We start from the raw sequence: 14,555 nt of genomic DNA, 5'->3' as shown, positions 1-14,555 counted from the left end.
TGCACTGATTCTTTTTCAAGATTTCTTTTCACTTATCTACATTCAAGAGAAGCCTCTAAATGTAATCAATCATTGTTCACAAGTTTTTATACCAAGGGATTGCCATGGTTAAATGGCGGGACTCATTAACCAATACATAGAACGGTCCAGACCCTGTTTTATTATAGAAAAGATGTTCTATTTATATTTTCTCTCAAAAAGAAGATGGAGCCAGAAAGATTGATATGGTAGGTAAATAGAGACCCTGAATCAGCTGGTAAGTATGACTAATTCAATAATGTTCTTAAAGCTACTTCTCCCATATTGGGAAGGTAGGCTGCTTTTCCTCTAGCCATTAATTTGCAACCAGGTTTTATTCCCGAGCTACTAATTTACAACCAAATTAAATACCATGGGCCCTCCAGAGAAACAGTCCAAGCAGTTTTTCCTTTTAATCTCCTATTTTGTGTTTCAAGCAGATATCTCTCAGATATAACACTCGAAGGTGGGCTGCTACAGCAATGGCTTCCAGGACTCGAAGGTGGGCTGCTATGAAAGCCAGCCAACTCATATTCACAGGGCATTTACTTTACCAGTGGATCTCCACAAATGGAGCTGCATAGAACTCAGATCTATGCATGTTTGTTAATTAAAACAAACATGGGCACCAGTTATGAGGTGCGAGGCGAGGCACTGCAAAGGAAAAGGGAAATGTCCTGCTTCTGAGTTTACCTGAAAGTAATCCTGGCTGCATAGGGGTTGACATTGAAAGATTGTCCTTAAATTATTAAGGCAGTCTATTTCCCCTTCCCTGAAAAAGATGTCAATTAATATTTAAGGGGGTCGAGGCCAATGCTTTCCCTCACAGGTCAACGCCCATTGTCTTTTGACGAATATAGTTATCCACTGGTTTTTCTTAAAATTAAAAAAAAAAAAAGGAGGAATTAGGACCTCCCCCTGCCCACTGCTCTCAAGAATAGCAGCCAGCAACCTGACCACCCACCTCCTGAAGAGCAAGAAGAACCGGTTTCCAGCCTTCAGGGGAGGGGCTTGGTCTGCCTTTGTTTCTTGGGAGAGAGGGATGATTAAAGATGGAGACTTGGACCAGAAGCCATGTGTTTTTGTGTATCTCCATGTGACTTCTCTTGCAGCCTGTTCCTTACCCATCTCTCCTTCCAGAAAACCCACGGTTAAGATGTGAGAGCTGGCCTCTACAGGACTCCAACTTATTTACTTTCTTTCACACATGATTAATTTCATAGTATACAAAAGTGAACAAATAAAATTATGAGTTAAAAGCAAGAAGATTAATTACAATGTTGAGATATTTTTGTATACATAACACAAATGCTCATTGTATAGCTTAGTATTTCTTGAATTCTGAGACTTAGGTATTAGTTTGGGTATGTATGCATTCAAGAATTATATTTAGAATTTAGTAATATAAATTTGATAAAATATTGATATACCTCACATTTTCATATTTCTCCTGTTAACAGGGCTTGGAGAAAAGATAAATTGGGAATAGGAAAATCTCTTTATTTCCATGTTTGCTTGTATTTATTTGTAGAAATCCTGACTAATACTAGGATCAAGGGTTCCATTGGGTGGCCTTTCATATTGTTTATCTAAGGGAAATTGAGGCCAATTTTGACTGTACAGGTACATAAATTTAGGGCTCTTCAGGTTTGGTTTCAGATGCACAGGTTGGAGGTTTCTAAGAAACATCCCAAGAGAGTGAGAGGGTAGGAAAGGTACTCCTCCTCAGGGTGAGGAGGGGAAGGGGAGTGCCACTGCAGCCTGTAGCCATGGGCGCCCCCAGACTCAGGGAGAACAAAATGAGGACCAGCTGCTCAGTGGGTCATCACCACAATTCAGCAGCCATCAGCTTAGCCTGACTAGGCTTAGGAGGCTCAGTGCCTGGGACCAGGACTTTTGTAGAAGCCAGAAGTAGAATGAGAACCAAGCTCTCATAGAGGATCTTGTCCATAGGACAGGTTTGGGAATGGAGTCTCAAAAGCCATGAGGGCCTGGAGTAGCTGTGGAATTTATGGGCAGCTCCAAAGTGAGAGAGGTAGGAGAGGGCAGGAAGGGTCACAGGAGCCCAGCAGGGCCTAAGGGGACTGCACCTAAAACCTCAAGGGCCTGGAGGCTCTGTGGAGAGGCAGCCCTGCAGGGAAGGTGAGAAAAGGGCAGGTAGGGGGCACCATGGCCCAGGAGACCTCTGGAACTGCAGAACAGCAGTTCCAATGGCAGGAGGATGGGTCGGGTGATGAGGGCCAGCTGTAGCCTAAAGACTGTGACTGGAGGTCCCTCCACCTCAAAGACAACAGAGGGTACTGGACACTCAGTGGTCATTTCCTCAGAGCCAGGGAAACATTTACACTTAACAAAAGATATAGGCTTTGATTTTTTAAAACCCATTTGTAAAGACTTATTTATTGATTGATTGGTTGATTGATTATATGTAAGTACACGGTACCTGTCTTCAGACACCCCAGAAGAGGGCATCAGATCTCATTACAGATGAATGTGAGCTACCATGTGGTTGCTGGGATTTGAACTCAGGACCTTTGGGAGAACAGTTAGTGCTCTTAACTGCTGAACCATCTCTCCAACTCCAAAACCTACTTATAATAAGGGTTCTTAAATGCTTTAACTTCTAGCCCACCACCCATCAAAGGTAGTGGGAAAGAAAAGTAATTAGTATATCAGAAAACTGGACCAGTTTAGATATAATTCTTTGGAGCAAGTCCAATCTGCATTGTCAGGGTATCAGCAGTTCAGTTCACATGATCAGCGGCAGGAGCTTAATCCACACACGAACACCTTTCAAGAATTGGTGTTTAGAAGTAACATTTTGGTCCAGTTTCAAACTCCAATTGCGAGGATACAAGCTCTCCAGTTCTGTGTTTTCACAATATCAAACAGGAATCAACAGCGAGAACACAACCCAGCAGAAATGGCCAGACCTTCCCTGAAGTAGCACAAGTCAGCAGGAGTGACCAGGATCAGCATGGACACCAGGAGAAATTCTCTGCTGTGACTCTCTCAACAAAGTGAAGATCAGGAAAGACAGAGACTTGAGACCAAGAGGCGTTGCAAAGCTAGCTGTGCAAGCCCACAGTCGCTGTCCATCGCATCCTATTAGATTCCCTCCAAGAATCCTGTGTCCTTCCACAGCTCAGCAAAGCACCACATGAATCAGCAAAACTCCACAGGAGTCTTCCTTAGCAACACACCATGCGAGTCTGTCTTAGCAAAACTCCGTGTGAGTCTGTATCAGGTGATATATCCAGAAACTTCCACTTCACTCTGACAATTGGCCCAAGTCCTCAGAAGTGCCAAGAAGCCTCCAGAACACCATTTCTTTCTATGAAGTCACGACAAACAATGACCAGCAAGGAATAGCTAGGTACCAATGTCATCAAGCATCTTCTACCACCTGTTGGTCATATTTATATTATTTTTTTAACATCATGTGTCCATTTACATGCTTGCTTTAGCAAATCATCCTCTCATCTGTGTGCCCCAACAAAACATTTGACATAACTGACTTTCCAATAAAACCAGAATTTTCCACTTCTAAAAGAGGAACCTTGCTGAATTGTTCTGGTGGGTGGAATATTAATCAATCAGTGAGCCAGAAGGTGAGACTCCTGCAGGCCAACTGGAGATGGGGGATAGGGTCTTAGTGCGAATCAGACCCCAGGACTGCGGAGAGCACAGGCACCAGGAGAGCCTATTCCAGTCACTGCACCAAAATATGTGTTTCTGCTCAGACAGGAGGGCATCCTAGGACTCAGAAGCCCAGGAATCTCACAGCTCTGAGGGAAGAAGGTGTCCCAGGGGAAGGGCACCTGAGACATGAAATAGCACAAAATGAAGAAAGGAGAAAAAAACCTGCTGCTGAAAACGATGCAGGATATTTCCCATTATAAATTTTGAGAGACTGGTAGGATTTCCTATTCAAGGATTGATAGGTTTCCTGCTCAGGGGTTGGTGGGTTTCTGTGGGAAGCTCAGGAACTTGTGGTTTTGCTCATTTTGTTTGCTCAGGGATTGGTAGTTATGTTCCACGGCCCCTCCCTCCCCCTCCTCTGTAATGAGCTCCTGGGTGGGAAGTCCTTCTTGGCCACAGGTGGCTTTTGCTGAGGTGCCATCTCTGTGGAGCTGCTGGGAGAGGCTGGAGAGGAGTTGCCCCCATCATGGACTGCTCCTGAGGGGCAGCTCCTGCTTAGGGGGAAAGAGATTCACAGCCAGGGACAGCTGCTGTGATGGCTTCAGACTGATGGTGCCTTGGTGCAGCCATTGTCACAGGAGCCACCAATGTTGACAGTTCCTGTGGGGGCATCTTAAAGCTGGGGTGAGAAGGCAGGGCCTGCTGCAGCTTTGAGCAATTTTGCAGTGTGCTTCATGGTTCCTAAGTTTGGAGGTGCTGGTATTGGGAAAATTGGGAGAAGGGGCTGTTTAAGCAGATGGGTGGAGAACTTTGGGAGAAGCGGTGGGGAAAATGTTTGAAGAGGCTGGGCTGGAACCCAGGAGGAGGCTGGAACCCAGGAGGAGGCTGGAACCCAGGAGGAGGCTGGAACCCAGGAGGAGGCTGGCAGGGAGTTAAGAGAAGTTGTTACTGTTTGTAGAAACAAAGAGACAAACAAACAACCCACACACATTTTACAAGTTGTATCCAACCCAGAGTATTGCAAAATGGGAGGTTTGATTTCAAGTAGCAGAGAGCCAAAGGCAGTAAAAGGAAGGATGGATACTTTGTTTCAAAATACCAACAACAGCTCCTTCTTGAGGCAGCTCCCACAAGGTTTTCAGCAGCAGTTTTCTATTCCATTTTCCCTCATTTCTAGCTACATTGTATATAAAAAGGACCAAAGATTTGACTGAGCAACTGGAATAAATACGGGAAGAAATGGAGAAGCTCGTGAATCAACAACTGTGGGAAAAGGGAAACAAGAGGCCTCACTGCTCGCTCCTTTCTGAAATAGTCACAGAGTTGGCTGTGAAGCTAGAGAAACTGAGAATACAGACTTGATGATGAATGTAAAACACAAGAAAGGGGAGGGGTACTGGAGAGATGGCTGCTCTTCCAGGGGTCCTGAGATCAATTCGGGGCAACCACATGACTGCTCACAACTGTCTGTAACTGCAGCTCCAGGGAATCTGGTACCTCAAACACCATTGCACATAAAATAAAAATGGTTAAATTATCTGTAATGGGGTCCAATGCCCTCTTTTAGTATGTCTGAAGCGAGCAATAGTAAAGTTTACTCATATATACACAAAAAAATATTTTTAATTATTTTTAAAAAATGAAAGAAAAGGGAGACCAAATAGGGTCATTCCCAGAGATGGAACCAGAGAGAGTGAGTTTCCCCAGGTAGAAAGAGAGGAAGGAATGGTGTTAGAGGGCAGGCAAGTCAACAACATAGAAAAGCTGAAGGGTGGTCAGATGAGACAGCCATGTTCTGGAGACAGTTAAATTCAGCCCCTTGTGAGGACAGGCTGTCCTGTGTCACAGAATCACCAACAGCATTACAAGTAGTTACAGGCATATGCTTGCTAATGGAGGTAATACACAAGGTTATGACAAGACAGGATAGCATGCTGTAGAAATGATGGACATAAGGCATTTTAAAGAGGCAAGGATGTCTTATGGGAAGCACTTGTCCTGTGTGAAACAAACCCTAAATAATTAAACTAGTCAACATAGAATTACTACCCAAGACAGAGAGGGCCTGGTAACAGCTGTACTGGAGGCTGGTCCTCCACTGCAATGGTTGCCATGATGGAGAGAGAAGCCAGGAATGTGGATCAGCACAAAGGAGCAGGGGAATTAACATAGCACAGGTCCAGGTGACAGGTGGATGGGCTGATATGCGAGAGTGGGTTCAATTTGAACATACAATCTTAGAAGGATGTTGCTTAGGAGCATTAAGAAGATGAGACAAATTTGAATTGTCAGGAAAGAAGTCCACCACATCATTTAGAAAAATTATACAAGTCTCAGGGGAAACCTCCACTGATTGTGTGTGTGTGTGTGTGTGTGTGTGTGTGTGTGTGTGTGAGTGTGTGTGAGTGTGTGTGTGTGTGTGTGTGTGTGTGTGTATGAAGATTAGTTTCAGCTGTGAACAAAGCCATGTCAGACCCTAGGGTGAGACAAGTACTAATTGCCATCTTGGCATCTGAAAATGCAAACATGGAAAGAAAATATCGTTAGGCCTTTAAAGACGAGGACAGCATCTATACTGATATTGGTTCGAGCCTATATAAAGCCACAGTAACTGAATGAGCCATAGCTAAAGGTTTTAGATCTCAACATGCACGGTGCTCTAACTGTGGGAAATACAGCAAAAAGACCTTGAACCATCTGGTAATGTTCTCAGATCTCAAAATGCCCTGTGCTTTAAACGTGGGAAACATGCTCACCAGAAACAAAATTGTGAACAAGGCATCTGCCGCAGTGGCCCCAGTGAACTTTGTGTAACAAAATTTTACAGACTGAGAGGGGAAATGTCTCCTGGGATTTTGCGGAACAGCCTGTACAGAAGCCAAAAATCTCACTTGGCAATTTCCAAAACTCTCCTCCTTCTCAGTAGCTGGGACCAAGGTAAACCAAGCTATTGAGCAGGGCCTGTAGTTCTCAAGAAGCAGTTTGCTCTGAACTTCCTCCTTTTCTCTCTTCACCAGGATTCCTAAAGCCTGGCCTTTGAAGGTGACTCACTGACCACCAAACTCCCTTTTAAGAATTGCAATGCTTTGCCTCATAGTCATTTACATAATTACAACCTTCCAACCACATGCAGGCTTAGATGGCTGTGCGCATATGTGGATGAGGGTGGCTCTGGCACTCTGGTACAGAAAGCATTGATTAAGTCAGGAAGGTTTTTACAAGGTAGAAGCTAAATGTTAGATAAGGATTTCTCACAAAAACTTGTTTAGATACAGGGGTATAAGAAACTTCAAACTCGCCAGGCGGTGGTGGCGCACGCCTGTAATCCCAGCACTCTGGGAGGCAGAGGCAGGCAGATTTCTGAGTTTGAAGCCAGCCTGGTCTACAGAGTGAGTTCCAGGACAGCCATGGCTACACAGAGAAACCCTGTCTCGAAAAAAACAAAAAAAGAAAAAAGAAACTTCAAACTCTCTGAAGGTTTACTGTAAATTAATAGTGACCTGTACTCTAATGAGGAAGTTTGACAGCATCTGTAAATTTATCCTCTGTATCTGTTACATGAGAAACATTGTACCTGATTGATTTTGCATTTCCTTGTATCAAATGGTTATGATAATTGTGCCTGCCTCACTGGCTACATCTTTTGAAATGGTAATACCAACTCTTCGTGTATAAAAATCCTTGCTTTAAAGCTCCTAAATACATTCAGATTCAACCACCTCTGTGTGTGTGTGGTTGTTTCCGTCTGTCATCTCGCCGGACCTGTACCTTCCTGGACCAAAGAATCCTGGTTATCCCATGGCAGAGTTTGGACTGTAACAGGCATCTCTAAGGGCAATGGATATTCTGAATATAAATCAGAGAAAACCCTAGGCTTCCAGGAGTGCTCAGGCAATGTGACAGAACAAGGGTTGCCACTGGACTAAGGAGCGCAGGTCCTAGATAGGTAGCCAAGGCGATTTCTTGACAGCATTTTCTTGCCATCAGGAAACCAATGGGGAACCTAACTCAAGTTCAACTGAATAAAGGACAAGCTGTTTGCCCCATGTCAGCCAGGAAATAACGAGCAGGCAGAAAAACCTCAACCAAGTGTTGCAGATCTAAAGCATGCTATTGCAGCCAGTGCTGCTCTAGACTTGGCCACAGACAAGCATCTTACACTAGTCCTAAAGATTGAATGTTATAAAATAACTACTGGAGATATGATGATATGGTCTTTTGCCCTCAGGGACAGTAGAGATAGTCTTGGGAAGAAACCCTTTGACTTTTGAAGGACTGATTGTTCATTCACAAATTATAGTTGTAGATTTAAACTATAAGTGAAATAATGGCTTCTGTAAAAAGAGAGATGTAAGTTAGCACAGGTGATGGGATCCTGAGCGTCACTGTTTCCCTACATCAGAGGCTAAGCTGCTCCAGTAGAAAGATCAGGAGAGTTTGGAAGTAATGGAAAATGTGTGTTCTGGCAAACAGTTGTCAATGATTAGAGGCCAAAATTAAAGTTGCATATGAATGACATCGAAATAGAAGGTCTTGTGGATGCAGGAGCTGATGTAACTATCATTTTGCAAAAATCTTTTATTTCAAAATGGTCACTTCAAAGGGTTTATACCCAGTTTCTAGGAATTGAAAATGTTATCTCGGGTAAAAACAAGTGTGTGATGGGTTAAATGTGTGGAACCGGAAGGTCAAATAGAAAAGTTAAGATCTCATGTGGCTGACAGAGCCATAAAATCATGGGGGTGAGATTTACTACAGCAGCAGAGAACAGATTAATATTCCCATAATATGAGAGCCAATCCCTAAAAAGGGGGTGAAATGGAAGGTGCTTCTGGGGAAATTATTGAAAAATGTCATCCAAAACAACTACAGACTGTGCCAGTTGTTCAAAAACAAGACACAACAGGGATTGTTTCTAAATTTCTAAGAGGGGTCACTGCTGAAATGGCCCCTATGAAGTGGAAACTAAGGGTTCTTTGGAAGAGCAGCTGTGTTGGATGGGGTTTTGCTGGGGCAAACCCGTGAAGGAAGGTTTTGTTAAAGTGGACACGGGTGTGAAAGGCTAAGGCCGACTCCTGCAGGAATGTTTGCTGAAGCAGCACAGGTGAAAGGCTGTTCTGCTGGAGCAAGCACGAAAGGACACGTGGTGTAAGATTTTTCACTAATGACACGCGTGTATTGGCTGCCTTACATTTCGTGGTTGAGCTGCATGTGTTGGGACTCCATAGGGAGATGGGATCCAAAAATCCTGTGGGGCTGTGGTACAGTTTCTTTTTGCCTTAGCAAACTCAGGCTGATTGGCAGAGTGATGTCAGCTGAGACAGACACAAGCACAGGCGAGAGACGTGTTGAGGCAAGACCTGTGGGAGATGCGTGATGTCTGGCGAGTGTAAACAGGACCCAGCTGACCCTGACTCGGCTGAGCTTGGCTTGCCAGTGCTGTGAGCTCGTGGGTCTCAAGTCTCTGCTGACCTTTGCTTCCTTGAAAGGGACACAGCTGAAAACTTCTCCTGACATGGCTCTGGGTCCCTCCTGCTGAGAGGAGCCAAGGCTGAGGCCTGGCTGTCTCTGCTAGGTACTGACACACTGCTTGTCTTAGTCAGGGTTTCTATTCCTGCACAAACATCATGACCAAGAAGCAAGTTGGGGAGGAAAGGGTTTATTCAGCTTACACTTCTGCATTGCAGTACATCACAAAAGGAAGTCAGGACTGGAACTCGAGCAGGTCAGGAAGCAGGAGCTGATGCAGAGGCCATGGAGGGATGTTTCTTACTGGCTTGCTTCCCCTGGCTTGCTTAGCCTGCTCTCTTATAAAACCCAAGAATACCAGCCCAGAGGTGGTACCACCCACAAGGGGCCCTCCCCCTTGTTCACTAATTGAGAAAATGCCTCACAGTTGGATATCATGTAGGCACTTCCCCAACTGAAGCTCCTTTCTCTGTGATAACTCCAGCCTGTGTCAAATTGACACACAAAACCAGCCAGTACACTGCTGATTGTGTTTGCTCTCCCTACTCTGCCAAACTAGTGCATCCATGAACTGTTTGCAAATGGATCGAGAAACCGCTTCTAACCTATGAACTAAACCACTGATTTCCAGACAACACAGAGAGAGTTACTCCAAAAAACCTTTCTAAATACATCCACTTCCCCTGTATCCTTTCTTTCCTCCTAGCTCTGGGGTTGGGGTTGGGGAAGGGCTAAAAGAGAGTTTAAAGCATTTAAAAAACATAATTAAAAACGAGGTTTAAGAAAATTAAAATTATAGCCCTACCCTTAAAATGGTTGGCTCTCAAGCATGTGTGCATCTCTTTCTAAGGAAAAGTTGCAGGCACTTGATCAGCTGGGACAAGAGCAGCTGGGGCCCAACACACAGAGGAGTCTACCCGCCCGCGGGATTCCCCTGAACCTGCTATAAAAAAGAAATTGGGTTATGTTTTGGGTATTCCAGTTTTCTAGGTTAATATCCACTTATTAGTGAGTGCATACCATGATTCACCTTTTGAGTCTGGGTTACCTCACTTAGTATGATGTTCTCTAGCTCCATCCATTTGCCTAAGAATTTCATGAATTCATTGTTTCTAATGGCTGAATAGTACTCCATTGTGTAGATATACCACATTTTTTTCATCCACTCTTCTGTTGAGGGATACCTGGGTTCTTTCCAGCATCTGGCAATTATAAATAGGGCTGCTATGAACATAGTAGAGCATGTATCCACACATCAAATGAGGGACAAGAAGAAAGGAGGAGTGGTCCCTGGTTCTGGAAAGACTCAGTGAAACAGTATTCGACAAATCCAGAACGGGGAAGTGGGAAGGGGTGGGTGGGAGGACAGGGGAAGAGAAGGGGGCTTACGGGACTTTCGGGGAGTGGGGGGCTAGAAAAGGGGAAATCATTTGAAATGTAAATAAATTATATCGAATAAAAAAAATTAGAAAAAAAAAGAAATTGGGGTAGGGGTGATGCTTACAGATTTGAGAATTACAATGAATAGAGTAATTAAACCAAAGGGTATAAAAGAATGACACATTCCAGGCCGTGCATACAAAAGACACACCATCCTGCTATTTTACTTGAAAGCTGCAAGCTTAGATTGGGCAGGTTTTGGAGCTATTCTGACTTACACCCTGGCCACATGTCCCTTGTTGTTTGCTGTCTGTCTTGGCCATTTGCTCATGGCCCTTCTACTCTCAGGGTGACCTCCTCCCCTCCTCTCCTTTCTTCTTTTCCTCTTCTTTCCTAAGACCCTTCACTCAATCTTTAAGTCCCGCCTTACTCTCTCTATTGACCAATCGCAGGCTTTAGCTTTTTATTGACAAATTAACTTGGAGGGCAATGCTTACATACCATCACTGGATGTGCATGAGGATCTTCTCCTGGGGCAACCAGATCTTGTGGGCCAGTATTTAGGATTTGAATGCATATCAGCACCAGAGCAATCCCAAAAAATGGATCCTTACAGCCTGGAATTCCTTTATCTTCTTTATTGATTGTAACTAATTTAAAAGGCAGATTTTTTTCTATTCCCTTGCAACAGCAGGATAAGGAAAACTGCCTTCATATTACCTGCTTATAACAGTGCTCGACCTGTAAAAAGATATTAGTGGAAATTCTCCCACAGGGAATGTTAAACATTCAAACACTCTGTCATATTTAATGTAACAACTGCTAGAAATAATTTGTAGGCAATTTCTTCAATCCATTAGTTACCATTACATGGAAAAAATTCTGAGGGTTGATTCTGATGTAGATAATTTAGAGATTGTTTGGTGAAACCGAAAGGATTTTGCCTTGTTGAGGTTTGAAGATTGCTTCTGAAAAAAAAATTACAGAGAGGGGATTCCATTCACTAGCTATGCTATAAAATAAGTCAGCAAAACATTCAACCCCAAAGGGTACAGATTGGAAAGATCAGTTGTGAAATCTCAATGATTTTCAAATATTAATGGGAGATACCAATTGGCTCTGGCCCACCATTGGATTAGTAACTTGTTTCAAATGTTGCAAGTAGATTCAGACATAGACAGTCCAGGACAGCTAACCAATAAGAAGAGAAAGAGTTAACTTTAATAGAAAAGAGACTGAAGGTGTATATGTGGATGGCATAGATCCCAAACTGGACTGTATTTTGGTTATTTTGCCTTCAACTCCTTCTCCTACTAGGATCATTATGAAAAGGGAAGTAGTATTTCAGAATAGATCTTCTTTGCACACAAAGAGAAAAGTTAAAGGCTTATATTTTAAAAGTTTCTGATTTAATTGCAAAAGTACGACTCTGTCAACTGCCAGTAATAGTCCCAGCAGAAATTACAGAGCCTTACACTAATACGAAGATTATGTCATTATGGGAAATCAGTGAAGACTGGCAAAGAGTTTGTAACATCTATATGGAAGAAATTAACAAATATCCTAAAAGAAAGTAACTTCCCCTTATAAAAAGAATGAATTGGATTGTCCCAGGTATTGTAAAAGGAATGCTAATTCCTGGGGCCCCATTCCATACGAATGCAAAATCATTGGGAATGGCTGCTATAAGTCAGAAAAAAATAAGCAAAGTAATTCAAAGCCCATATTCTTCAGTTAAAATATCAGTGTTGTGTGCAACCCTTATGGTATTATCAGATTTTCCTGAATCTCTTAGTATAGCTACTGGGTCAATATGCAGAAAGAGTTGTTCTGCACATAGCAACTGCTGAATTTATTTTGGATAATTCAGAGTTAACCTTGTTATTCTGCAACTGCAACAGGCTGTCAGAAATAGAAACTATCCATGATATATCATGATATTCAGTCTCTCACAGGCATGCGAGGTCCATGAGAACAAGGAAATGAAGAAATTGACCAATGATTCATAGGAAGTATGTTAGAGGCTTCAGATATTTGGGAATAACACTATGTTAATGGATAATGTTTAAAGACAAAATTTCTATCACCTGGCAACAAGCCAAGGACTTTATAAAGAAATGTCTTGTTTTTTGTATAACCAAACTCCAGTACACAATGGAAGTAACTCTAAGGGCACCAAAATAAATAAATAAATAAAAAATAATGAAATCTGGCAGACAGATGTGTTTCGGTTTTCAGAAATTGGAAAACTAAAGTTTATATATCACGCCACTGATACATTCTTAGAATTCCAATGTGCACCTGCATTGAGTGCTGAAAATACTAATTCTGCAGTTACACATTTACTAGAAGTAATGGCTCCTATGGCATTATGCACAAACCAGGACTGACAATGCCCCGCACATGTCTCCACTAAGATGCAGCAACTCTTTGCACATGGTAAAGCACATTACAGCTGCACCACACAATGCTGCAGGGCAAACTGTTGTAGAAAAGGCCTAATCATACCATAAGGAACACACTTGTAAAACAAAAAGAAAGAATTAAGACCCCAGGAGTAGAATAGACTTATGAATCCTGAAGAGATGTAGTTTGGGTGCCTCTAAATTCTCCAAGATAGGAACACTAAAGAATGGAAAGTTCCTGCCTATTTTAAAGCAAAGTGTATGGGAGAGGGCTTGTGGTCTTTGCTCTATGACCCGAGGCAAAGTTCACAGGTGGTCTTCCTCTACCCCCTGGAAAGGAGAAAGGGTTTGGCCCCTACAGTCTTGCTTTGGAGCCTTCCCCCCACCAAGACAATGACCTGGCTCAGTCTGCCAAGGGTGTGTGTGTGGGGTGGGGCAAGCTAGAGACTTCTGGGCAGTGGTGGCACACGCCTTTAATCCCAGCACTTGGGAGGCAGAGGCAGGTGGATTCCTGGGTTCAAGGTCAGCCTGGTCTACAGAGTGAGTTCCAGGAGAGCAAGGGCTACACAGAGAAAACCTGTCTCAAAAAAAAAAAAAAAAAAGAAGAAGAAAAGAAAAAAAAGAAAGAAAAAAGAAAAAGCAATTGAACCTTTGACAGAACTCACCTACTCTCCCACTGTCTGTCTGTCTGTCTGTCTGTCTCTCTGTGTCTCTGTGTGTGTGCGTCTGTCTCTCTCTCTCTGTGTCTCTTTCTCTCTGTGTGTGTCTATCTTTCTGTCTCTCCCTCAGCTTTGAAGAGCCTTCAAGGTAGGAGCTCCAGGTAAGTCATAGAGAGTTTCTCTTTGAGCTTGCAGGAAAAACAGAGAAGCATCTGGCAAGATCCAAGTGAAAGAGAAATCTACAAAAGGAAGCTAAGGATCCCTCTTGCATTTGGTGGAGCTCAAGAGAAAGGCAGACTAGGTTGGTAGAATGACGCACAGAGAGATTTCTGAAGAGCTGGCAGTTTAGTTGTAGAATCAGGCTTGTAAACAGATATTTTGGCCAGGGCAGTGGTGGCACATGCCTTTGATCCCAGCACTTGGGAGGCAGAGGCAGGCGGATTTCTGAGTTCAAGGTCAGCCTGGTCTTCAGAGTGAGTTCCAGGACAGCCAGAGCTACACAGAGAAACCCTGTCTCCAAAAAAAACAAAAACAAAAACAAAAACAAAAAAACAGATATCTTATATATAGTTAAGAAAAAGTTTCCCTGCTGAGGTAGCAAGTTATTGCCTCAGTTTATGCCTCCAGTGTCTTTAGTGCTGTAAATATTAGTTAGTTTAAATGGTTACCGGCCTATGAGTGGGACTTTGATCTCCTGCAATACAGAGCCATCCACCATGCAGAGCAACAACAGGTCTATGAATAGGACTTTAAGGCAGACTATGCTGAATACAGCATCCATCATGCCTGAGTCAGAGCTGCAAGCCACAAGTCAACATAGCTGGCAGTGGAGATGAAGAGACTTTAGCACCTTGGTCCTGGAGTTAAAGTAGTCCAGGTTCAGGAATTGGTATCCACGTTACAGGAGAGAGAAGCATTGCTGTTAGGTCTTATCCCAGCTGTGGATGTGCTCCTGAGAGATGAACTGACAGACCACACCAGA

Source organism: Apodemus sylvaticus, chromosome 19, assembly GCF_947179515.1.
Source record: "Apodemus sylvaticus chromosome 19, mApoSyl1.1, whole genome shotgun sequence".
NCBI classification, from domain to species: domain Eukaryota; kingdom Metazoa; phylum Chordata; class Mammalia; order Rodentia; family Muridae; genus Apodemus; species Apodemus sylvaticus.
This window is presented reverse-complemented; position numbering follows the sequence as displayed.